This window comes from Callithrix jacchus, chromosome 6, assembly GCF_049354715.1.
Source record: "Callithrix jacchus isolate 240 chromosome 6, calJac240_pri, whole genome shotgun sequence".
NCBI lineage: Eukaryota > Metazoa > Chordata > Mammalia > Primates > Cebidae > Callithrix > Callithrix jacchus.
The window spans coordinates 74,890,043-74,917,627 of NC_133507.1; the positions used below are offsets into that span (position 1 = coordinate 74,890,043).

Below are 27,585 nucleotides of genomic sequence, written 5' to 3' on the forward strand. Positions count from 1 at the left end.
TAAATGTGAGAGACTCTAATCTGATATAGCTAGGGTCAGATATGAGATCCATTATAAGAAAAAGACACTAGGGATCTCTCTCATTCTGCACGTGCACAGAGGATAGGACATATGAGGTCACAGCCAGAAGGTTCCATCTGCAAGCCAGGCAGTGAGGCTTTAATGAAAATCAGCACTAATACCACACTGATCTTGTACTCACAGCCTCAAAAACAACGAGAAAAGAAAATTCTGTTGTTTAAGACACCCAGATTCTGGTATTTTCTTAAGATCACTCTAGCAGAATAGATTTTGATACCAAGAAGTAGGGTGCTGCTTAAACAAATACTGAAAAATATGGAAGTAGCTTTGGACCTAGGTGATGGTCGCAGGTGGAAGAGTTTTGAAGTGCGAGCTAAGAAGGCTTAGATTGTCTTGAAGGTACTCTTGGTAGAAATATATGAATACTAAAGGTGATTCTGGTGAGGTCTCAGACAAGAATGGGATACTTGTTATTGAAAACTGGCTGAAAGGTATCTTAGTTTATTTTCTGTTGCAACAGCAGAATACCATCAACCAAATAATTTATAAAGAAAAGAAATACATTTCTTGCAGTTCTGAAGGCTGGAAAGCCCAAGAGCATGGCACTAGCATATCATGAGGGCTTTCTTGCTGTGTTATCTCATGGTGGAAGAGCAGAAAGGCAACCAGAGCATGTGGAAAAGACCTCAAGAGCAAGTTAAGTTTGCTTTCATAATGATCTGCTATCTTGATAACTAATTCTCCCCTGCAAAAACTCACTCACTCCCATAATAATGACATAAATAAATTAATCAGGGCTCTACTTTCAATGACCTAGTCAACTTTTAAAGGCCCCACCTATTAATACTGCTATATTGGCAGTTAAATTTCCAACACATGAACTTTAGGGGGATACATTCAAATCATAATCAAAGGTGATTCTTATATAACGTGGTAATAAACTTAGCTAAAGTATGTTCTAGTGCTTTTTGGAAAGTATATTTGCAAATAAAGACATCGAGTATTTAACTAAGGATATTTCTAAGCTTCTAAGTGTTGAATAATGGACCTGTCTTCTTATTGTTTATGATAAAGTGTGAGAGGAGGGAGATCTATTGAATGAATTGATCAAAAAAGAATATTAGAATTTAAAAACTAAAGTCTATCTTAATTGCAAAAAAAAAAGTGAAAAAGCTTGTTCTAGAGAGAACATCAAGGGTGTTTCTGGATAATTACTTCATAAAGAGATTAAATATCTAGTTAATCAGCCACCTTAGCAGAATCCAGGAATACAGAGAGGAATATGGAAACAGAAGCACTGCCAGTCTTCACCAAAGCGAACAGAGATTGGATAAAATAAACAAGGGTTTTCTAACTTCTGGGATTCTACAAGACAGAATGATACAGCTTTTTGGCTGTGAATTTACTTTAGCCTTCAAGAAACAGGAAGAATTACCCTAAAGATGGCTCAGAAATAATTAGGGAAGAGACTCCCCCAACAGGGCCAGAAGGCAAAATTTTATCCTTGTTTTCAGAGGGTAGGGCCATCTCCTGTTTCAATGGGTCAGACTGTCTTTGCTCAGAGCCTCAGAAATGGGGGTCTCTGCATAAAGCTGTGGGTTGAGGCCACCACAAAGAGCCAAGGGGATGGACCCACCACCCTGAGCTGACAGGCAGGGCCACCACCTAAGGAAACAGGCATGATATTGCCTCTCTAGGGCACCAAGAAGGCAGAGCATCTAGCCAAAGAGGATTATTCTCAATCTTTAAGACCTAATGGAATTTTCTCTGCTAGGTGTTGCATTTGCTTGGACCATGGCATCTCCTTTCCAAAATGGAAATATCTGTCCTATGCTTGTCCTGCCGTTGTGTTTTAGAAGCACTTAACTTTTCTGGTTTTGTCTGGAGGGGAATTTCGTCTCAGCATGAATCTTACCCAAGTCTGATTTTGATGATACTTATTTTTTAAATTTTTACTTGATTAAATTCTGATTGTTTTCAATTTTTAATTTACTTGGGTACATACCAAGTACAGGTATTTGTGACATACATGAACATTTTGATACAGGCATGCAGTGCATAATAATCATATCAAGGTAAATGAAGTATTCATAACCTCAAGCATTTATCTTTTGTGTTATAGACTATCTAATTATACTATTTTAGTTTTTTTAACATGTACAATTAAATTATTAATGACTATAGCCATCCTGTTGTACTCTCAAATTCTAGGTCTTATTCATCCTTTATATTTTTTGTACCTATTGACCATTCCCACCTTTCACACACCCACTCAATACCCTTCCATCCACTCTCCATCTCTAGGAGTTCAATTATTTTTTTTTGCCGTTTAGATCCCACAAATAAGTGGGCACATGCAATGTTTGTATTTCTGTTCCCGGCTTATTTCACGTAACATGATAATCTCCAGTTCAATCTATGTTGTTAAAATGACAAAATGTTCTTTTCATGGCGGTATAGTACCCCATTATGTATAAGTATCAAATTTTCTTTATCTATTCATCTGTTGAACGGGCATAGGTTGCTTCCAAGTCTTGGCTATTATGAACAGAGATGTAACAAACATGCTTACCATTTGCATATCTTCTTGGGAGATAGGTCTATTTAAATATTTTGCCAATTTAAAAATCAGAATTATTAGATTTTTTTCCTATTACTACATATTCCAACAATTCCAGAGTCATTTGAGCTCTTTATATAATCTGGTTATTACTCATATGTCAGATGGTGGTTTGCAAACATTTTCTTCCATTCTATGGATTGTCTTGAGTTTGTTTATTGTTTCCTTTGTTGTTCACAGGCTTTTTAACTTGATGTGAACCCACTTGTTCATTTTTACTTGATTGCCTGTGTTTGTGGGGTATTAATTAAGAAACGTTGCCCAGACCCATATTATGAAGATTTTCCCCAGTGTAGTAGTTTCATACTTTTAGGTCTTAGGTTTAAGTCTGTAATCCATGTTGATTTTATTTCCTTGTCTCCTCTCTTTTACGCAAGAGAGATGTGTCTTTTCCCAAATGTGTGCTCTTGGCATGTGTGTTAAAAGTGAACTCACTGTAGGTTTGTGGATTTGTTTCTGTATTCTCTATTCTGTTCTGTTAGTCTATGAGTCTATGTGTCTGATTTTATGCCACTACCATGCTGTTTTGGTTATTTTAGCTCTGTAGTACAATCTGAAATCAGGTAATGTGATTCTTTCAGTTTTCCTTGTTTTTTGTTTTTTGTTTTTTTTTTTTTTTTTTTTTTTTTTTGTTGTTGTTTAGGATAGCTTTGGCTATTCTGGGTCTTTTGGGGATCCACAAATTTTTAGGTTGCTTCTTCTATTTCTGTAAAGATGTCCTTAGTATTTTGACAAGAACTGCACTGAATCAGTATACTACTTTGTATTGAATCTGTATGAATGTTTAACAATAGTGATTCTTTTAATCCATTAACATGAAATAACTTTCTATATTTTGGTGTCCTCTTCCATATATTTAATCAGTGTTTTGTAGTTTTTATTGTAGAGGTCTTTCACTCCTTATGTTTATACTTAGATATTTAATATTATTTATAGCTATTGTAAGTGGGATTACTTTTTATTTATTTATTTATGTTTTTTTTTTTTGAGACGGAGTTTCGCTCTTGTTACCCAGGCTGGAGTGCAATGGCGCAATCTTGGCTCACCGCAACCTCCGCCTCCTGGGTTCAGGCAATTCTCCTGCCTCAGCCTCCCGAGTAGCTGGGATTACAGGCACGCACCACCGTGCCCAGCTAATTTTTTGTATTTTTAGTAGAGACGGGGTTTCACCATCTTGACCAGGATGGTCCCGATCTGCTTACCTCGTGATCCACCCTCCTCGGCCTCCCAAAGTGCTGGGATTACAGGCTTGAGCCACCGCGCCTGGCCTACTTTTTATTTATTTTTCAGATTGTTCACTGTTATCAATACAGAAATGCTAATGATTTTGTATGTTAATTTTGTTTCCTGCAACTTCACTGAATTTGGTCAGAAATTGTACAATTTTTTGTGGAGTCCTTAGGTTTTTTCCAAGTATAAGATCATATCATTGACAAACAAGCATAATTTTGACTTCTTCATTTAATTTTGGATGCCCTTTGTTTTTTCCTCTTGTCTGATTGCTCTTAGGTCTTCCAGTACTATGGTGAGTATCAGTGCTGAAAGTGGGCATCATTGTTTTTCAGATCTTAGAGGAAAGCCTTTCAGATTTTCCCCATTTAGTATGATACTAACGTGAGTCTACCATATAGGATTTTTATTACTTTGAGGTTTGTTCCTTCTATACCTAGTTTTTTTTTTTTTTTGAAGATTTTTATCATGAAGGAATATTGAATTTTATCAAATGCATTTTCAGCATCAGTTGAACTTATCATATAGACTGTGTCCTTCATTCTGTTGATAGGATGTGTTGCATCAATTAATTTGCATTAGTTGACCCATCTTTGCATCCCTGAGATAAATCTCAGTTGGTTTTGATGAATTTGCTTTCTAATTTGTTGTTCTATCTAGTTTGCTGGTATCTTATTGAGGATTTTTGCATCAATATTCAATAGACATGTTGACCTATAATTTTTTTTATATGTCTTTGTCTTCTTTTGGTATTAGGTTAATACTGGTCTTGTAGAATGAATTTAAAAGTTTTTCTCCTCCTGTAGTTTTTAGAATGGTATGAATAGGATTGGTATTAGTTCTTTCTCTTTCTCTTTTGTTGTTGTTTTTTTTAAAAAGACACTTTTTTGTTTTCCATTAGTTTCTGTTTTTTTTTTTTTAACTTTTAAATTCGGTGGTACATATGCATGCTTGTTACATAGGTAAATCAGGTGTGAGGAAGGTTAGGAGTACAGATTATTTCACCATGTAGGTAATAAGAATAGTATCTGATAGGCAGTTTTTTGATCCTCACCTTCTTCCTTCCCTCCACCCTAAAGTAAGTCCCAGTGTCTGTTATTTCCTTCTTTGTGCCCATAGATACTCAATTTTTAGCTTTTACATATAAGTAAGAATATGTGATATTCGGTTTTCTGTTCCTGTGTTAGTTCATTTAAGGTAATGGTCTCTAGCTCCTTCCATGTTGCTGCAAAGAACGTGATCTTATTATTTTTATTTTTGCATAGTATTGCAAAGTTTATATGTTCCACATTTTCTATATCCAGTCTACCATTGATGGGCATTTAGGGTTATTACATATGTTTGCTATTGTGAATATTGTTGCAATGAACGTTCATGTTTATGTGTCTTTATAGCAAAATGATATATATTTTTGCCTATATACCCAATAATGGGATTGCTGTGTAGAATGGCAATTCTACTTTGAAATCATTCAGCAACTGCTGAACTGCTTTTTACAGTGGCTGAACTAATTTATATTCCCACCAACACTGTGTGAGCATTCTTTCTTCTCCACAACACACCAGCATCTGTTATTTTTTGACTTTTTATTAATAGTCATTCTGACCATTAATGAGATGGTATCTCATTATGATTTTGATTTGCATTTCTCTTATGATTAGTGATATTGAGTATTTTTTCATATGCTTATTGGTTGCATGTATGTCTTATTTTGAATATTGTCTGTTCATATCCTTTGCTCACTTTGTATTGGGATTGTTTAGTTTTTGCTTGCAAATTTAAATTCTTTATAGATTCTATATGTTAGACCTTTGTCAGATAAATAGTTTGCAGTTACTTTCTCCCATTCCCTATAATTTCTGTTAGTCTGTTGACCGTTTCCTTGCTTTGTAGTAGGTCCCATTTAAAATTTTTGTTTTTACTGCAATTGTTTTTGGTGTCTTTGTCATGAAATCTTTGTCAGATCCTATATCTAGATAGTGTTTCCTAGGTTACTCTCCAGGATTTTTATAGTTTTAGGTTTTACATTTGTATTTAATCCACCTTGAGTTGATATTTGTATATGGTATAAGAAAGGGTCTCAGTTTCAGTCTTCTTCATATAGCTATCCAGTTATCCCTTAGTTCTTCTTAAAGTTTGATAGATTTCAATGTGAAGTAATCAGGTCCTGGGCTTTTATTAATGGGAGACATTTTACTATAGCTTCAATCTTGTTACTTGTTATTGACTTGCTCAGGTTTTCAGTTTCTTCATATTTCAGTCTTGGTAGGTTGTATGTAGCTAGGAATTTATCTATTTCCTCTACATTCTCCAATTTACTGGCATATATTATATTTGCTCATTGTAGCTACTAATAATCCTTTGAATTTCTGTAGTCACTTTCATCTGTAATTTTATTTATTTATTTAATTTATTCTTTATTAATCTGACTAAAGGTTTTCTATTTTATCTTTTCAGAAAACAATTTTTTGTTTATTGATCTTTCTATTGTTTTCTTCATTTCAAATTAATTTATTTTTGCCCTGATATTTGTTATTTATTTCCTTTTACTAATTTTGGGTTTGTTTTCCCCTTGCTTTTCTAATTCTTTAAGATGCATTCTTAGACTACTCATTTGAAATTTTTCTTCTTTTTTTATGTAGTCACTTCTAGCTGATTAATTTCTCTTGGTAATGCTTTTTCTGTATTCCACAGGTTTTTTTTACATTATGTTTTAATAATTATTTGTTTCCAGAAATTTTTCATCTTCCTTTTTAATTTATTTATTTACCTACTGGACATCCAGGAGCATACTGTTTAATTTCCATCTATGTACATAGCCTCCAAAGTTCCTCTTCTTATTGATTTCTCATTTTGTTTCACTGTGGTTAGAGATGCTTGATGTTATTTCAGTTTTTTTCAATGTGTTAACACTTGTTTTATGATCTAACATATGGTCTATCCTTGAGAGTAATCAATCTGTTAAGAAGAAAAATATTTATTCTGTAGCCTTTGGATGAAATGTTCTGTAAACATCTAGTAGGTCCCTTTGTTATATAGTGCAGATTAAGTCTGCTGTTTGCTTGTTGATTTTCTGCCTGAATAATCTGCCCAATGCTGAAAGTGAGGTGTTGAAGTCTCCAGCTGTTATTTTACTGAGGTCTGCCTATCTTTTTAGCTCTAGTGATGTTTACTTTATATATCTGGGTGATCAAGTTTTGGATGCATATATATTTACAATTGTTACAACCTTTTGCTGAATTGACCACTTTATCATTGTATAATAATCTTTATCTCTTCTTACAGTTTTTGTCTTGAAATCTATTTTGTGGAAGTATAGCTACTCCTCATTTTTGGTTTCTTGTTTTCATCCCTTTATTCCATTCTTGGTGTTTCTTTATAGATAAAGTATGTTTTTTATAGGCAACAGATCATTGAGTCTTGTTTTTTCATCCATTAAGCCACTCTGTGTCTTTTGATTGGAAAGTTTAACTCACTTACATTCAATGTTATTATTAATAAATAGGGTCTTACACTTGCTATTTGTTTTCTGATGACTTTGCAATCTTTTCTTCTTTCTATCATTCTTGTATTCTTTTTAGTGAAGGTTATTTTCTCTCGTGGTAGAATTTAATTTCTCACTTTTATTTTTTTGTTTATTAGTTGTATGTTTTTCAATTTGAGATTACCATGAGGCTTGCAGATACTCTTATAACCCACTATTTTAAACTGATGACACCTTAAAAGTAATTGCAAAACAAGCAAACTCACAAAAAGAAAACTAGTAAAAACTTTCCATTTTAATGTCATTTCCTCATTTTTAACTTTTTATTGTTCTCTTTATGTCTTTTTGCACTGCGTATTTCTTGAAAAGTTGTCATACTCATTTATTTTTGATTAGTTCCTCATTTAGTGTTTCTACTTAAGACAATAGTAGTTTATACATTACAATTATAGTGTTATAATATTCTGTATTTTTCTGTGTGCTTACTTTTATCAGTGAATTTTGTACTTCTGATGATTTCGTCATGTTGATTAACATCTTTTCTTTGAGACTGATGAACTCCCTTTAGCATTTTTTGTAGAACAAGTCTGGTGTTGAGATACTTTGGCTTTTTTTAATCTGGGAAGTTCTTTATTTCTCCTTCATGTTTAAAATATACTTTTTCCTGATATACTATTCTAAAGTAAAAACTTTTTCCCTAAAATACTTTAAATATGTCATGCCACTCTCTCTTTGCCTATAAGGTTTCCACTGAGACATCTGCTGCCAGGCCTGTTGGAGCTCCATGTTATGTTATAACTTTTCTCTTGCTATTTTTGGGCCTTTATTTATCCTTGACTTTTGGGAATTTGTTTATTAAATGTCTTGGTTAAATCTGCTTGGTGTTCTATAACCTTCTTGTACTTGAAAAAAATTTTCTATATATGTAGATATTTCCTTTGAATGAACCTTGAATAAACTTTTTACCCAGTCTCTTTTTCTGCCTTCTTTTTCTGGCCAATAACTCTTAGATTTGCCCTTTTTCACTATTTTCTGGATGTTATAGTATGCTTCATTCTTTTATCTTTGATGTCCTGGGGCTGTGTATTTTCAAATAGCCTGTCTTCAACTTGCACTTACTAATTACTTCTTCTGTTTGATGAATTCTGCTATTAAGGAACTCTGATACAGTCTTCATTATGTCAGTTGCATTTTTCAACTCTAGCATTTATGCCTGATTCTTCTTAAGTATTTTAATCTGTTTGTTAAATTTATCAGTTAGATCTGAATTTCTTCTCCGTGTTATTGATATGGTTTGGCTGTGTCCCCACCTAAATCTCACTTGGAATTATAATAATCCCCATGTGTCAAGGGCAGGGCCAGTTGGAGATAATTGAATTATGAGAGTGGTTTCTCTTCTCCTGTTCTTATGATATTGAATAAGTCTCACAAGATCTGATGGTTTTATAAATCAGAGTTTTCCTGAATAGCTCTTTTGCCTGCCACCATGTAAGTTTGCTTCTCATTCATCTTCTGCCATGATTGTGAGGCCTCCCCAGCATGTGGAATTGTGAGTTAAATTAAACCTCTTTCTTCTATAAATTGCCAAGTTTTGGGTTTGTCTTTATTAGCAGTGTGAGAACTGACCAATACAGTAAATTGTTATTTGGTAGTGGGGTGCTGCTTTAAAGATATGACAAAATATGGGAGCAGCTTTGGAATTGGAAAACAGGCAGAGGTTGGAACAGTTTGGAGAGTCTGGAAGAAGACAGAAAGATGTGGGGAAGTTGGAACTTCCTAGAGGGTTGTTGAATGCCTTTGACCAAAATGCTGATTGTGATATAAACAACAAAATCCAGGCTGAGGTAGTCGCAGATGAAGATGAAGAATTTGTCGGTAACTGGAGCAAAGGTGATTCTTGCTATGATAAAGTAAAAAGATTGGTGACATTTTGCCCCATCCTAGAGATTTGGGGAATTTGAAATTGAGAGATATAATTTGGGGCACCTGGCTAAAGAAATTTTAAGCATTAAAACATTCAAGATGTTACTTGAGTGCTGTTAAAAGGATTCACCTACATATTCACAAAGATGTGGTTTGGATTTTGAACTTGTGTTTAAAAGGGAAGCAGAGCATAAAAGTTCAAAAAATTTGTAACCTGATGATACAATAGAAAAGAAAAACCCATTTTCTGAGGAGAAATTCAAGCCATCTGCAGAATTTTGCATGAGTAATGAAGATACAAATGTTAATCATGAAAAAAATGGGGAAAATGTCTCCAGGGCATTTCAGAGACCTTTGCAGTAGCCCCTCCCATCATAGACCCAGAATTCTAGGAGAAAAAAAATGTTTTTCTGGGCCAGGCCCAGATTCCCCTGTTGTGTGAAGCCTAGGGACTTGGTGGCCTATATCCCAGCTGCTCTAGGCATGGCTAAAAGGGGCAAAGGTACAGCTCAGGCTGTGCGTTCAGGGGGTGGAAGCCCCCAACCCTGGGAGCTTTTATTTGGTGTTGCGCCTGTGGATGCACAGAAGTCAAGAACTGAGGTTTGGGAACCACCTCCTAGATTTCAGAGAATATATGGAAACACATGAATATCCAGGCAGAAGTCTGCTTCAGGAGTGGAGCCCTCATGAAAAACCTCTGCTAGCATGGTACAGAAGAGAAATGTGAGTTTGGAGCCCCCACACAGAGTCTCCACTGGGCACTGTCTAGTGGAGCTGTGAGAAGAAGGCCACAATCTTTCAGATACCAGAATGGTAGATCCACCAATAGCTTGTTACCATGTGCCTGGAAAAGACACAGACACACAATGCCAGCTCATACAAGCAGCTGGGAGGAGGTCTCTACCCTGCAAAGTCACAGAAGCACAGCTGTGCAAGGCTGTGGAAACCCACCTCTTGCCATCAGTGTGATATGGGTGTGAGACATGAAGTCAAAAGGGGTCATTTTGGATCTTTAAGATTCGACTGCCCCATTGGATTTTGGACTTGCATGGGGCTTGTGGCCACTTCCTTTGGGCCAATTTCTCCCATATATTTACCCAATGCCTGTACCCCCACTGTATCTAGGAAATAACTGACTTGTTTTTGATTTTGCAGGCTTATACATGGAAGGGGCTTGCCTTTTCTCAGATGACACTTTGGACTATTAACTTTTGAGTTAAGGTTGAAAGGAGTTAAGACTTCAGGGGACTTTGGGGGAGGCATGATTTGTTTTGAAATGTGAGGACATGAGATTTGGAAGGGGTTAAGGTGGAATGATATTGTTTGACTGTGTTCCCACCCAAATCTCACCTTGAATTATAATAATCCCCATGTGTCAAGGACAGGGTTAGGTGGAGATAACTGAATAATGGGGGTGGTTTTCCTTCCTCATTGTTGTTGTGGTAGTGAGTAAGTCTCAAAAGATCTGATGGTTTTATAAATGGAATTTCCCTGCATAAGCTCTCTTGCCTGTCACCACATAAGACATGACATTCCTCCTCTTTCACGTTCTGCCATGATTGTGAGGCTCCCCAGCCATGTGGATTTGTGAATCAATTAAACTACTACCCTTCATAAATTCCCCAGTCTTGGATGTGTCTTTATTAGTAGTGTGAGAACATATTAATCCAATGATTTTAAATTTCTTTCAGATTCCTCAAAACAGCTAATTTTGAATTATCTATATGAAAAGTTACATATCTCTGTTTCTTGGGGTTGATTCCTGGTGTCTAATTTAATTCATTTGGTGAGGTCATGTTTTCCTGAATAGTCTTGATGCTTGTAGTTGTTTTTTAGTGACTAGGCACTGAAGAGTTATGTACTCATTGTCTTCACAGTGTGGACTTGTTTGTGCTCATCCATCTTGGGAAGGCTTTCAGTTTCTGAAAAGGACTTGGGGCCCAAACCCAATAACTCTGTGTTTTCTGCAGATTTGTAGAGGTATCACCTTGGTGGTCTTGGGTAAGATCTGGGAGAATATTCTAAATTACCAGAGACTTTTTGTTTTTCCTTGCTGTTTTCCAAACAAATGGAGTATCTTGTCCTCTGTGCTGAGCCACCTGAAATTGGTTGTGGAGATGCAAACACACCTTTGGTCACTACCACTCAATCATACCTGAAGTCAGCACAGCACTGGGTCTTGCCCAAGGCCTGCTGTAACTGTTACCTGGCTAGCATCTATTTTCCCTTAAGGCCCTAGGGCTATATAATCAGCAGGTTGTGAAGCCATCCAGGTTTGTGTTCTCTCCAAGACAAGAAGTTACCCAGGCCCTGTCTAGAAGCCAGGGACCAGAGTCAATCCTTAGAAATTTATTGATGTTCTATTCTACCATAGATAAGCTGACACTAAAACTGCAATACAACTCACTCTTTCCTCCTCTTTTTTTCAGGCAGAGCAGCCTCTCCCTGTGGCCACCACTACCACCAGCCAAAAGGGGTTCTAGCAAGCCACTGCCAATGTTCACTTAAAGCCCAAAATCTCTTCAGTCAACTTCTGTGGACATTGCCTTGCCTCACACTCACCCTTTATGGCAGTGGGCTCCCTTCTCTCTGGTCCAGGGAAGGGCCAGAACTGCTTTCCAAGAGCCTAAGCCTGGGCTTGGGACCCCAAGGACCTGTTTGTTGCTCTATTTCACTGTGGCCAACCTGTTACCTACAGTGCACTATAAAGTCCTCTTTACTTTTCCTTCTGTTCTTTTTTTTTTTTCCATACAGAAGGTGTCTCTTTCCATAGCCACCATAGCTGAAAATGTGCTGGGTCACACCTCAAGCCAGTATGCCTCAGAGCTCAAGGTCCCCAGCACACTATCTGGGTATTACCACTGGTCATTTAGTGTCCAAGGGCTCTTTAGTCAGCAGTTAATGGATCCTTACAGGAATGGATCCTTCCCTTCAAAGAAGCAACTTCCCTTTTGGCCCAATTATGTCTAGAGGTGCAGTGTGTGAGGTAGGACCTGAAATGGACCTCATGACTCTGCCCAGTGCCCTATCCTCCTGTGGCTAAGCTCGTATCCAAGATGAAAGACAAAGTTAATTTTACTCTTTATTCTCCTCTGTCTAAGAGGAAAGAAGGAGTCTGTTTTGTTGCTGTGAGCTGTGCTGCCAGGGATTGCATTAGGGGTGGTCTAAGCACTCCCTTAGCTGCCCCAGCTTGTGTCTCCCAAAGTCACATACTGCCCCAGTCCTCTGGCTCTGAGCCAAACCCAGAAATAGGAGTTGCCTAAGAAATTCAGACTTCATGTCTTAGACTGTCTTTCAACTTTACCTCAGACCCCAGAGCACTTTAGCCTATGGTGATTAAACCTTGCTGAATAACTCAAGTTCTGACCACTGGGATGGGATATTCCCCACTGACTAGGTCTGGCCCAAGTGCTCCCTCTTGAATGCATGCTGGCTGACCCTAGCACAACTTTGCTCTCCACTGGGACAGGGTGAATTCAGTGTAACATCCCACAGTTGCTATGCAGTTTGTCCCCCAAGTCCATAGCTTTCTCTCCATGCCTCACAGCCACTACCAAAGAACAATGAAGGGGTGGAATTTGTTGTTTTATACTGTCTATCCTGCCCTCTTGAATGCCTCTTTCAGTGATATGAAGTTAAAACCAGATACTGTGATTTTGTTTTTTGGGGGTGGGGTGAAGGGGATGGTGGTTATCTGTGTGCAGATAGCTGTTAAAATTTGGTGACCATGAAGGGCAGATGTATAGTGTAGGCATCTATTTCACAACCTTGCTCTATTCTCTAGAAAATATTTAAATAAGACTTTGAACTTTAGACTTTAGAGGTGATGCTAACAGTGAGTTAAGATTGTGGATGCTATTGAGTTGTGATGAATGTATGTTGTGTGCAAAAATGGTATTAATTTTGAGGAGCTGGAAGGCAGAATGATATGTACTGAATTGTGTCCCCGTTTCCCAAAATAGTATGTGAAAGCCTTATCCTTCAATGTGAATACTTTGAGATAAGTTTTTCCAGGAGGTAATTAAAGTAAAATGAGGTTATAACAATGTAGTCCTACAGCAATATTAGTATTCTTACAAGAAGAAGATACACGGGGAGTGCTGTTTCCACAAGTACACAGAGGAAGGGCCATGTGAGTACACAGTGAGGCATCTGTACATAAGCCAAGAAGACAAGTCTCACCAAAAACCAACACTGATGACACCTTGATTTAGGACTTAGAGCCTGCACAAATGTAAGAAAATTAATTTCTGTTCTTGAAGCCACCTGGACTACTGTATTTTATCACAGAAGTCTTAGCAAACTAATGCAATCAATAATCAGGTTGATAAAATTGTTAAAAGTATGAGTTTCTTTCCTTTTCATGTAAGATGTTCCTACTTTCTATTTAATGCCCCTCAATGTCTTCTTGCTCTCAGCACAGTTATGAGAAGCATTCCTTGCAGCTATATAATTCTCTCCACTTTCTCACTCCTTTTGTCAATAATTCCTAAAGTCTGAAACACAAAATTCATAGTTATTTGTGTGAGTACAAGTGAATTGTTAAACCAGGCAATTTATTGCAGTGATTTTTAATCACCATTTAAAAAGCCTAAAGTGCATACAATAAAACAAGCCCATTTAGAGTGTACATTTCAATGATTTTCACAAATATGTATGTAATATCCATGAGATCATCATCACAATCAAGATGTATTAATATAGAACAGATGCACTACCTTTCAGCATTTACTCATATGCCTTTGAATTTTAACACCAAACACCAGTACAGGCAAACGATGAGCTGCTTTCGGTCACTGTAGAGTAGATTGCCCTTTACCAGAATTGTATATGTGAGTGTAAAAAGCATCCCTTATTCTTATTTGGCTGATATTTACTCAGAATAACTTCCTTTAATAACTATCCATTGATTGTTATTTCACATTTTTGCAAAATTTTTATTGTACAAATATTCCACAATTTGCTTACCTATTTACCTACTTATGTGCACTGGTTTTGTTTAAAGTTTGTAGCTGCTATGATAAATACAGCTGCTATGAAATTCATGTACAAGTCTTAATGAGGTCTGCATTTCTCTCCTGAACAAGAACAAAACAAAATAAAAAAAGAAACAACAAAAACATAATGGGGAAAGATACTATCACTTGGAGCTCACACAACACTGGGAAAAATTAACATTCTGTAGAACCAGAATAGAGAAATTTATTTAACCCCAAAAGGCTAAATATGAAGAGTAGAGCTAGGAATAACTTGAGTATTGTTAATCTCCACAGGCCATGTCATCATTTAAAAACAAGCCTCTAAAGGATCAAGTTCATTCATGAGTAACATAACTTCCTTACCAAAACAAAATTTAACATTCTTTAAATAATACAACAAAATTCTGATGCCCACAATGTAAATCTCCTTATTCTGTATGTATTGAAGTCCTCCATATTCTGTATGTATTGAAAAATTACTAGACATTTGAAAAAAAACAACAGCAGGAAAGTGTGACCCAGAACTCAACAATCAAATAAAGAAATACACTGTAATAATAGAGATTATTAAATAACAAGGCAAGGGTGTGCCAACAGCTATTATAGATATGTCAGTTAATTAAAGAGAACATGAATATAAAGATCAGTGAAAGAAACTATTAAAAACAAATAGGATTTCAGGATTTGAGAATGCATACCTGAAATGAAATTTCACTGAATATGTTTAAAGATTGGATGCAGAATAATAGATCGGTAAACTTGAAGACAGGAAAATAGAATTCATCAAAATTGAAGTACAGTAAAAAAAAAAAAGAATTAAAAAAAACTAGAGCTTTAATGACCCAGCTATTGATATCAAGGAGTCTGATATGTATCTAATTATAATCTCAAAAAGAGGAGAAGCAACAGAAATACAAGAAATAATGACTCCAAATTTCCAAAATTTGAGTGGAAGTTTATCTTAGACTCCATGTGATTAGTCAGCACAAACAAATCAATATTAAAGTAACAAAATCAAATTTATGAAAACCAGTGATGAAGAGAAAACCTTCAAAACAGACAGAGGAAAAAATATGTACAGAAACCTATGATAAGAATGCCCAATGACATTCTCATCAGAAACAACAGAAGCCAATATAAAATAGAATGACATCTTGAAAATGGTGAAAAGAAAAGAATTTAAAAAGTAATTTATTGTACTTTAAGTTCTGGGGTACATGTGCAGAACATGCAATTTGTTACATAATAATACACTTGACATGGTGGTTTGCTGCATCCATTATCCAGTCATGCACATTAGATATTTCTCCTAATGCTATTCCTCCGCTAGCCCCAACCCCAGACAGTACCAAGTGTTCCCCTCCCTGTGTCCATTTGTTCTCATTGTTCAACTCCCACTTATGAGTGAGAACATGCAGTGTTTCATTTTCTGATCTTGCATTAGTTTGCTGAGAATGATGGTGTCCAGCTTCCTCCATGTTCCTGCAAAGGACATGAACTCATCCTTTCTTATGGCCACATAGTATTCCATGGTGTATATGTGTGACACTTTCTTTATCCAATCTATAATTGATGGGCATTTGTTGGTTCCAAGTCTCTGCTATTGTGAATAGTGCTGCAATAAGCATACATGTGTGCATGTGTCTTTATAACAGTATGATTTATAATTCTTTGGTTATACACCCAGTAATGGGATTTCTGGGTCAAATGGTATTTGTAGTTCTAGATCCTTGAGGAATTGCCACACTGTCTTCCATAATGATTGAACTAATTTATACTCCCACCAACAGTGTAAAAGCATTCCTACTTCTCTATATTTTCTCCAGCATCTGTTGTCTCCTGAATTTTTAATGATCACCATTCTAACTATCATGTGATGACATCTCAATGTAGTTTTAATTTGCATTTCTCTAATGACCAGTGATGATGAACTTTCTTTCATATATTTGTTGGCTACATAAATGTCTCCATTGAGAAGTGTCTGTTCATATCCTTGGCCACTTTTTGATGGGGTTATTCGTTTTTTGTTTTTTGGTTTTTTTCATAAATTTGTTTAAGTTCTGTGTAGATCTGTACATTAGCCCCTTTGTCAGACGAGTAGACTGGAAAAAATTTCTCCCATTTTGTGGGTCACCTTTTCACTCTGATGATAGTATCTTTTACAGTGCAGAAGCTCTTTAACTTAATTAGATTCCATTTGTCTTTTGGCTTTTGCTGCCATTACTTTTAGTGTTTTAGTCATGAAGTCTTTGCCCATGTTTATGCCCTGAATGATATTGCATAGGTTTTCTTCTAGGGTTTTTATGGTTTTAGGTTTTATGTTTAAATCTTTGATCCATCTTGAGATAATTTTTGTATAAGGTGTAAGGAAGGAATCCAGTTTCAGCTTTCTGCATATGGCTAGCCAGTTTTCCCAACACCATTTATTAAATAGGGAATCCTTTCCCGATTTCTTGTTTTTGTCAGGTTTGACAAAGATCAGATGGTTGTAGCATGTGGCATTATTTCTGAGGCCTTTTTTTCTGTTCCTTTGTTCAATATGTCTGTTTTAGTACCAGTACCATGCTGTTTTGGTTAGTGTAGCCTTCTAGTATAGTTTGAAGTCAGGTAGCATGATGCCTCCATCTTTGTTTTTTATTGTTTGTCTGCTTTGTTGTTGTTTTTTTGTTTGTTTGTTTTCTTAGAATTGTCTTGGCTATGTGGGCTCTTTTTTGGTTCCATATAGAATTTAAGTTGTTTTTTTTCCAATTCTGTGAAGAAAGTCAATTGTAGCTTGATGGGGATGGCATTGAATCTATAGATTACTTTTGGCATTATGGCCACTTTCATAATATATGTTCTTCCTAACCATGAGCATGGAAAGTTTTTCCATTTTTTTGTGTGTCTTCTCTTATTTCCTTTTGCAGTGGTTTGTAATTCTATTTTGAGAGGTCCTTCACATCCTCTGTAAGTTGTATTCTTAGGCATTTAATTCTCTTTGTAGCAATTGTGAGTGGGAGTTCACTCATGATTTGGCTCTCTTGTTGGAGAGAGAGCCAAATTGGTGTGTAGGAATGCTTGTGATTTTTGCACATTGATTTTGTATCCTGGAAAACAACTTTAATTCTCGAATCTATATTCCACAACAGTATTTTTCAAAAAATAAATACAAAATAACAACAAATAAGCAATTAAATGAAGTCTCTGGACATGATGGTGTTTATGTCAGAAGTTTGATGAAGTTAAACACACTGGACCATACTCTAGGGGGGCTTATTAATCAAGTAAAGTAGGCTTATTTAGTGAATTAAAACTGCACGTCCAAAGAAGTGACTTCTTGCTCATTACAATCATTAGCAATCTTGGCTAAATTATCATATATCTGAGCTAAATGTTCATGTTCAGTAAGTTGAGCCCAAACAAACTTTTCCAAAATGATATCTTAGGAAAGATTAGTGCCATGAAATGATTAATAAAAACAGGATTTCATGATGAAATAATACTTATAGTGCTGCTTATAAATATTAACACATCAAGGCCTCTAAGAACTCCTAAAATAAAGATATTTGTTTGCACATATTTAACAAAAAATATTGCACATATTTAAAAAAAAGTATTTCCAGGTAAACGTTAATTATCAGTTTTTATTTCTTTAAGGAAGTATTTCCACTTAAATTTTAAGTTTCAAATTTAATACTTCAAGAAGCTCACTATACTATTATATCCCAAATTCCATAATGGTTTCAAAACTTATAATTATTATAACTCTAGGAGCCCTACCAATTTATTTATTGTCTCTACATATGTGAACTATATCAAATAACACAGGAATGCATACTTTTACCTCAAACACATATGTTATAGCTATGAATAATTAGAAATATGGGGAGATTTATAAGGTAATATACTAGTATAACAGTATCTGTTTTCTACTTTTACTATAGCAAATAAACCAAAACTTAGTGGTTTAAAACAGTATAACTTTATTATCTTTCTGGATGTCTGTATTAATTCTTACTGGGCTAAAATCTTAATGCTGGAAGAGCTGCATTCCTTTCTGTGAGTTCTAGGGAACTATTCATTTTCTTGTTTCTTTCCACCTTCTCAGCATCTTAAAAGCCAGCTGTGTAAAATCATAAATTTTTTCTCTCTATGATACTTCTGCATATCTTTTGTTCTTTTAGAAGGACCCCTTTGGATGTCATAGACAGGGGCCTATTTGAGGGTAGGAGAAAGGTGAGGATTAAAAAACTATCTATTGGGTATTATGCTGATTACCTGGGTCACAAAATTATCCGCACACCAAACCCTCACAACATGCAATTTACCATGTAACAAATGTGCAAATATACCCCTCGAACCAAAAATAAAAATTGGAAAGAAAAAAATAAATACCCTTTTAATTATATTGGCAATCTGCATATCCCAAGATAATCTCTTCATCTCAAAATCCTTAATTTATTTACATGAGTAAATTTTCCTTTACCAGGTAAGGTAACATATTCCCAGTTCTTAAGCATTAGGACTGAATATCTTTGGTGGGGTAATTTTCTGACTACTGCATTAACTAATAGTGATTTAGTATTTACTAATGCCAGACACTGTTCAGGCACCTTCCCTCTTTCAAAGGGATCATCAGTGACACTCTGTGAACAAGATGCACACTTTGGCAGGGTGCAGTGGCTCACACCTATAATCTCAACACTTTTGGAGGCCCAGGCAGGTGGATCATGAGGTCAATGGATTGAGGCCATCCTGGCCAACATGGTGAAACCCCATTAAAAATACAAAAATTAGCTGAGCATGGTGGCAGGTACCGCACATGTAGTCCCAGCTTGAACCCAGGAAGTGGAGGTTGCAGTGAGCTGAGAATGCGCTGCTGCACTTCAGTCTGGTGACAGATCAAGATGCCATCTCAAAAAAAAAAAAAAAAAGAGAGAGAGAGAGAAAGATACACACTTACCTACTTTGCCTTTGTACAGCTTACATTCTAGCAAAAGGAGACAGATGATAAACAGTAAATGTAATAAATATCTTTATATTGTTTTAAAAGAAGGTAACTGCTACTGATAAGAAGAACAGAGTAAAGTGAAACAGGATTGGGGTGGATAGAACTGGTGATTTTTATGTGGTGGTCAAGATGCTGGGAAAGTAATGTGGTCAATTTTATGCAGACATCTAGAGAATACAAACCATCTCAGGTATACAGAATATCTGGTATGATTGCCCTAAGATAGAATAGTGGCAGGCCTGATGTGGTGAAAAGAACAAAAGGAGTGGTATGGTCAGACTGCAGTGAGAGAAGCATGGCTGGGGACAGCAGGAGAGTGATAACAGATGAGGTCAGAGAAGTAATAGAGAGGGGAAAACAAGCCAGGCGCGGTGACTCAAGCCTGTAATCCCAGCACTTTGGGAGGCAAGGCGGGTGGATCACGAGGTCAAGAGATCGAGACCATCCTGGTCAACATGGTGAAACCCCATCTCTACTAAAAATACAAAAAATTAGCTGGGCATGGTGGCACGTGCCTGTAATCCCAGCTACTCAGGAAGCTGAGGCAGGAGAATTGCCTGAACCCAGGAGGCGGAGGTTGCAGTGAGCCGAGATCGCACCATTGCACTCCAGCCTGGGTAACAAGAGTGATACTCCATCTCAAAAAAAAAAGGGGGAGGGGAGGAAACCAAAAATATAGGACCTTGTCAGCATTCAGATGGACTTTACCTTTCCGGTGCATGAAATAGAAAGTATCATAGGGTTTTCAGCAATAAGGAAAAGGATTTGATTCATGTTTTGAAGGATTCCTGTCACCCATATTGAGAATGACTGTAGAGGAGCAAGATTGGATAAGAGATCTAGTTAAGTGGCTATGGCAATTATCCTGGCAAACTTTAGTGGTGGTGTAGGGCAAGAGGTAGCAGTATACATGATGACAAGTGACTCAAGTGACTAAAATTGAGATATTTTGAAGGCAAGTCAGTAAAATTTTTTGAAACAATGTATGTCACATACAAGAACAACAAAGTCAACAAAATAAAAATAGGTTGACTCCAAGGATTTGGCTTAAGCAAGTACAATTGCCAGTCACAGAATTCAGAAGGCTAATTGCAGAGCAGGTTAGTGTGGAAAGTTGAAGAGTTGAGTTTAAGCATATTTAGTTGGAGACATCTTTTTACTACTTGGTGGAATATAAATGACAATTCTAAATGGAGTCAGTTATAAATGAATGGCAGGAAAGAAATTGGAGACATTATCCATAGACAACTTCCCAGGAGTTTTGGTGCCAGAGAGAAAGGGGAACAAAGAAATTGCTGAGAAAGTGGATTGAAAGCATATTCACTTTTTTTTACCTAGAAAAAATAACAAAACTTTTATAATTAAATGGGAGCAGTCTTATTGAAACACGTAATTAATGATGAAGGACAGAGAAGGCAGAATTGCTAGAGTGATGTCCTGAAGTAGGCAAAAGGGGTTGAAATCTCTGGTACACGTTGACTTGAGGCAGGAGTATCGACAGATCACTTATAATAATATTCAGAAAGAGAATTTGTGGATTATCATCTTGCTAGGTGTGTAGATGTGTTTGAATGATTTGTCAGTGACATAAAAGCATTGAGTACAGTTTGTCCATGTCACATTCAGATGTCTGGCATCATATAGCTCTAACCAGAGTATGCATATTAAAAACATGAAGCAATGCTAATAAAATAACTCTGTCTAGCCATGTGATGTATAAACCATGTCAATAATTTTGAAGCTCATCTTCCTTGATACAATAAAAAGATCAAAACCCACCAGTTAATATTTGTCAAAGTAATACTAATTTAGTAATATTAATTTTAAAAGATATATGATTTTAGCTCCATTCAAATAAAATTGTTTCTGTTGTCTAACAAAGGTATCTCCCATTAATTTTTTACATGCTGTTAAGAGTATTTATATTCTCTGGAGGTTAATAATTCATCAGGAGTGTTTACCACAAATAATAGAAGCAGAAAAGAAAGTTCTTAAGAAATTAGTAACTAGTAACAAATAAATATGTATTAAAAATACATTTACTATATTATATTTACTATTTACTAATATATAAGTAAATATATATTTACTATATTATTATATATAATAATAAACAAATTTCTATTTACTATAAATATATATTTTTTATAGTATAGCATCTATATATACTATCTATATACTATAAATACTATATTATTTATAGTATAGAATCTATATATGAATAGAATTTACTATTTACTATAAATACACTTTATATACTATTTACTATATATACTAAAAATGCTATAGTATATATACTATATACCATAAATATATATATTATGAATATATTATTTATATATATTTACTATAGAAATATATTATATATATTTACATAGAAATATATATTTATAACTATTTGCTATAGTTATATGTAAATATATATATAACTACTCAATATACATCTTTATAGTAAATAATATATACAGTATATATTTATAGTAAACAGTGAATTCTATTTATATATGAATGCTATATATAGATATATATATTTATAGTAAATATATAGCATGTATATTATATTTATAGTAAATAGTAAATTCTATTCTATTTAGATATTAGAAATATTAACACCTTGAAGATAAATATCAGAAGTTATAGTCTTTAGCAGAGCATTAGTTACCTTTAGACATTTTACTTTTCCAAATATCAATTAACTAATTTGGCTGCTGATTCTCACAATATTTTTAAAGACATTCCCAAATACTCAATGGCTATTAAAATATTAAGGATTTCAAAATGATATTAATTATTTATTTCATACTTTTCATACTCAAAAATTATGTTGTTTATAATATTCTGGAGATAGACAACTCCTATGATGAACTTAAATATTTATATTTCTTTTTTGAAAAAGCGATACACAATCAATAACTGACACTAGTGATAAAAGGAACATTGAAAGAAATGAAAGTAACCTAGAATTTAGCTAATTTAACTAACTGGTATAATACATTATAGGTCCTCTCTCAATTCCAAATGTCAAGGCACATGAAGAACATGGTTGGGTATGTCTGGCAGATGGCAATAATTATCCAATTGATGAATGTGAAGGACTGAGGAAAGAGTAGGATGATAGAGGTGGAAAATTTTCCCTTTGGCAAAAGATATATCCACTTTTTACTTTTCTAAAATATAAATAAAATTGAAAAAAGAAAAAATATTTCAGAGCATATGTTCTTGAAAGATTAATGCAAATCTAGGCAAAGTTCTAGGTCAATTTTGGAGTACATTAAAAATGATTATAAAAATGAGCGTGTCATGTACTCTGGATTTCCTATATTTGGAGATTTTAAGTAAAATAATTTTTTCTCGAAGAAGAAAATATATATTACAGTTAAATATCATACCACAAATATTTACCTAACATTTGGCAGTTGAAATTATGTATATTCTTTTATATTTGTGTATGTGTGTGAGAGAGAGAGAGAGAGAGAGGAGGGAAAGAGAGAGACAATGAACCAAAATACTCCAAACTGAAAATCTTCCAACACATTTTATACCTTTCAAGTAATTAATTCTAATTCTATAGAGGAATGTTGAACCTGGTGCTTTGCTGATGTTTCTTAAGTTTGAGAAATTGCAATTGCATTCTGTCCATGTTGGCTGAAGAGAAACACGTTAGAGTAGAGTAGCATACATGGAAACAGTGCATAGAGATACAAAGTAATCAGACTCTTACTACCTGTTGAGCTATTTCAATATTTCTTTAAAATTTTAAGGCCAGGCGTGTTGGCTTACCCTTCTATCCCAGCACTTTGGGAGGCCAAATCGGGCAGATCACAAGGTCAGCAGTTTGAGACCAGCCTGACCATTATGGTGAAACCCGCCTCTACTAAAAATACAAAATTTAGCGAGGCATGATGGTGAGTGCCTGTAATCCCAGTTATTGGGGAGGCTGAGCAGGAGAATCACTTGACCCCGGGAAGCAGAGGTTGCAGTGAGCCAAGGTTGCACCACTGCACTCCAGCCTGGGCGACAGAGAGAGAGAGACTCCGTCTCAAAAAAAAATGAGTTGGTACTCAGTCTACTAGATGCAGCGTGCTTTCTACTATTTGATGTGGATGATAGTGTTGACGTTATTTTTGAAGTCTCAGATTACTTTTGAAAAGCAACTTCATTTTCCCTTGTTTATTTATTACACAACTGCTCTCAAATAATCTGTGTTTACTATATGTAACATTTTTATTTACAATATAAAATGTAATTTTAAAGCATAGTTCAATATTCCCAGGAATTTCTTTTTGAGACTGTGTAAGTATATCACTGATTTCTCCTGCTTCATTGACTAACTGTCCATTGTTGAAATCTGTGTTCCCCTTAGCATTTATCTTATGACTACATAGTTCAGGCTGATAAATAAAAGTTTATTAAAAAATAAAGTAAATGACAGAAAGAATTGAATTCTTTGCTCACATACATATAAAATATTATGACTCAAAATTACATGGGAGATTTTTCTAAAAGTAAGTTTATATAATAAATGATCAGTGATTATAATTCAGAGGCAAGTTCTCTGCTCATTGTAGCATCATGTTCTTGAATAAAGATAAATGAGATCTTGGGAAAAGGTGCTTGAGACAAGAGTATGGTAGAGTGGTTTTAATAGATTCTCATCTTTCCTCATGAAAGTTGTCTGCTTTAAAATTAAAGCTTAGTGCCTTGCCTTAATCTCATCACAAAAGATTATATGTAAATTATGTTGTAATGAATTGATATTAGGCAACATGGGCTGCATAATTAAGTGTGAGGCTTTAACTAAAACAACATTTCCAATCTGTGATGTACAGGTACATCATTTGCAGATTTTATTTAAAAAGCGTATGCCTTTTCCTTGCTGACTCAGAATCCTTGCTAATGGGACTAAGTGTGAAAAAAAATTAACCTGTTTCCAGTATGAGTCAAATCACAGTAACATATCAAGTTTTAAGAGCAACTAGCTGAAATATTTTTGTTTATTAAGATTTAAAAGTGTAATCAATTGCTATAGAACAAAGCTTAACTTTTTTAATTGCTACACTGTCACTGAGTAGTATTAAGCATTGAAATTGTAGGTTTGCTGATAGATGTTTTATAAACGATCAATAAAATGAGCCTTTCTGAATGTGGAGTGGAATGGATGATAAGTTTATTGAATAAGTATTTGGCCATAATTGAGGTCTTGTAATATTACCCACATAAATAAACAATCTCCATCATATTATAATATTATTGTTTTCTGTGCTATATATCTGCTGAGTTTATGATGTAACAGCAAAGATAAAATGTGTCAATAAATAAATTTATTTTATTTTTAATTTATACACAGCACTTAAATTTTTCTAGCACATAGTTCAATATGTGCAGTTCTGTAAATATTGAAAAATACATCATGTCATGTAACTACCCTACAGTCAGGACACAGAACAATCCCCTCACCACAATTAAATTTTCTTATCCTGTACCATTGCAGTCAGATCCTCTGCTTTCCCTAATCCATGGGAAATAATGATCTATTCTTAGTCTGTATACATTTGCATTTTACCAGAAGTCATGTATATGAAATCCTACAAGATGTAACTCTTTTTTTCTGGCTTCTTTCACTTAGCATACTCCTATCTAGGCGCAGACATGTTTTTGACATTCATCTGTTGTTCATTTGACTTTAATTCTGAGAGCTACTATATTGTCTGGGTGTACTAGAATGGTTATTTACTCACCCATTAAAAGATACTGGGATGTTTTCAAATTTCAGTTATTAATAAATAATGTTTGTAAGTATATTTGTAAGTTTTCGAGAGAACTTTTTTTCTCTGATGAAATACTTAGAGCAGGACTGTTAGTTCCTATGGTAAGTGTATGTCTAACTTTAAATAAAATGCAAGGAAAGCAGAATCATAAGTAATAAACTAATATATACACAGAGTGGAAGAAAGAGAAATTAGACACTGATGACATAAGTTGAGTCTTACATTTTCTAGATATTGAAGGATAGTTTACTCATAAAGAATAGTTTACTCATAAAGCTTTTTAGTTTTATGATCTACTGACTACCTCCTTTAGGGGGAGCTTAAACCAATTAAAGTTGGATTTTCTGTCACTTGCAGCCAAAAATTTCCAGATACATTACAAAATCCATTCTGGTGCACAGTTCCTATGGTGCTCAATTTAGTGTTTTTCAAACTTGCGTGATCATTAAAATCAGCTGGTGTTAATTAAAAATGCAGATTTCCAGATCACTGTCCTGAAGATTATATTTTATTAAGGTTTCTGGTTTGAAAGTGGTCCTGAAATGAGTGTTATGATCTAGAAGTATGAAAATCACCATAATAGTACAGTATTAACAATATAAAAAGCAATCAATATGCTACCATATTCCACTGACTGAATATTATATGATTCACAAAATTGCTTAGCAAACCAGTATACAACTACAGAATCCTGGAGTGCTACAGATAGAAAAACAGTAGATACAGCCTGCTCCAATAACCCATTCCTTGCAATGAGAATTTGTAGCTGAGAGAAGTCATACACATAATCCCATAGTAGCAGAACAACTACTACCACATGAGCCTCCTGCTAGTTTCAATTTATTTTGCTACCAAGCTAACATGTCTAAATTAGAAAATTATGAGAAAAAATATGTAAATAAAATGATACCGAAAAATCCAGCTTTATTCTTCATGGGTTTAGAAAAATAACTAAAAGGGCTTATAGTATGTTCTAAATTCTTGTCATACTTTTTATGAATAGGCATTCATTATTTGATCATTATAACAACAATGAATACTTTACTTTTTAAATAGACTCTAAAAGCTTATCCTAACTCATGCTGTGATTTTGTAATCATAACCTTTAATACTCATATACCACATATCTTAATTATAATAGAACATTGAGAGATGTTACTGATGAAAGGATTTTGGGTATATGTCACTCATTTTTTTAAAATGAAACATTAACACAAGAAACTGCTTGAAAAATCAAGTGATCTCAAAGTCATAGTCCCAAACAAGAAAATCATAGGGTTTTACATACCAGCTAAGAATTTTTCAAATTTATTTCCCAGCATTCTGAAAAATTTATATAAAGTAGAGTAGCTCATGAGGTTACTCATATAAGGGGTTATATAATGTCACTTGATAGATTGATAGTTCCAAAACTTCTTCACATTATAAAATAAAGCATTATGAACTGAACATCCTCATTATTCTTTCCTTCCCTTGAGTAGTCAAAATCGAATGGATTGCCTTCTATAGCTCAAATTGTTAAAAACATTATTCCATTAATGTTGCAGAAAGTGATATTTTAAATAATTTGTTTGCTTTCAAAACTCCGATATTATACACACTTTGGCAATGTGTATACTGAAATTGATGTGATACAGAAAAAATTAGCATGGTCCCTGTGCAGAGGTGACACACACACACATTTGTGAAGCATTCCATATTTTTAATCCAGTAAAATGATTCAAGATAAAATGGCCATATTAAGAAAGAATAGAACTGCTACGACAAAGATGAAAAACTACAAGAATTTCAAAACACAATCAGAAATATTAATTGCAGAATAGGCCAAGCTGAGGAAAGAATCTTATAGCCCAAAGACCAGTTTTTAAAATTAATCTAGTCAGGCAAAAATAATAATAATAATAAAGAATAAACAAAACCTCTAATAAATATAGAATTATGTAAAGAGGCAAAACCTATGACTCATTGGCATCCCTGAAGGAGAGGGAAAGAGAGTAAGCAACTTGAAAAACGTATTTGAGGATACTGTTTATGAAAATTTCCCCAACCTTGCTAGCAAGGTTAACATTTGAATTTAGGAAATTCAGAGAACCTTTGCAAGATACTATACAAGATGACCATCCGCAAGACACAGAATCATCAGAGTCTCTAAAATCATGAAAAAGAAAAATCAACAAAGGCAGCTAGAGAGAAGGGGAACGTCATCTACAAAGGGGACTCCATCAAGCTAACAGCAGAACTTCAAGCATAAACCCTACAATCCAGAAGAGATTGGGACCTACACTCAGTATCCTTAAGAAAAGTAATTCCAACCAAGAATTCTATATTAGCCAAACTAAGCTTCATAAGTGAAGGAGAAAAAAAATCTCTATCAGAAAAGCAAATGTTAAATAAATTTGTTGCCACCATACCTGCCTAACAAGAGGTTCCTAAGGGATTGCTAAACATGGATATGAAAAGTCACTACCAACCATCATAAAAACACATTTAAGTTCATAGAACATTGACACCATTAAGAAACCCCACAATCAAGTCTACATAATGATTAGCTAACAACACAATAACAGGAT

General features: G+C 34.8%; 1 long non-coding RNA gene and 1 other non-coding gene across 3 annotated transcripts in view; both read left to right on the top strand.

Annotated features, from left to right (window-relative positions):
• LOC128932377 (uncharacterized) overlaps window positions 1–27,585 on the top strand; it is a 365,408-nt gene that overhangs the window by 288,414 nt on the left and 49,409 nt on the right. The gene's annotated exons all lie outside the window — the stretch shown is intronic.
• On the top strand, window positions 26,613–26,719 carry LOC118154950 (U6 spliceosomal RNA). Its single transcript, XR_004745199.1, has one exon. It is a non-coding gene; the product is annotated as a U6 spliceosomal RNA (small nuclear RNA).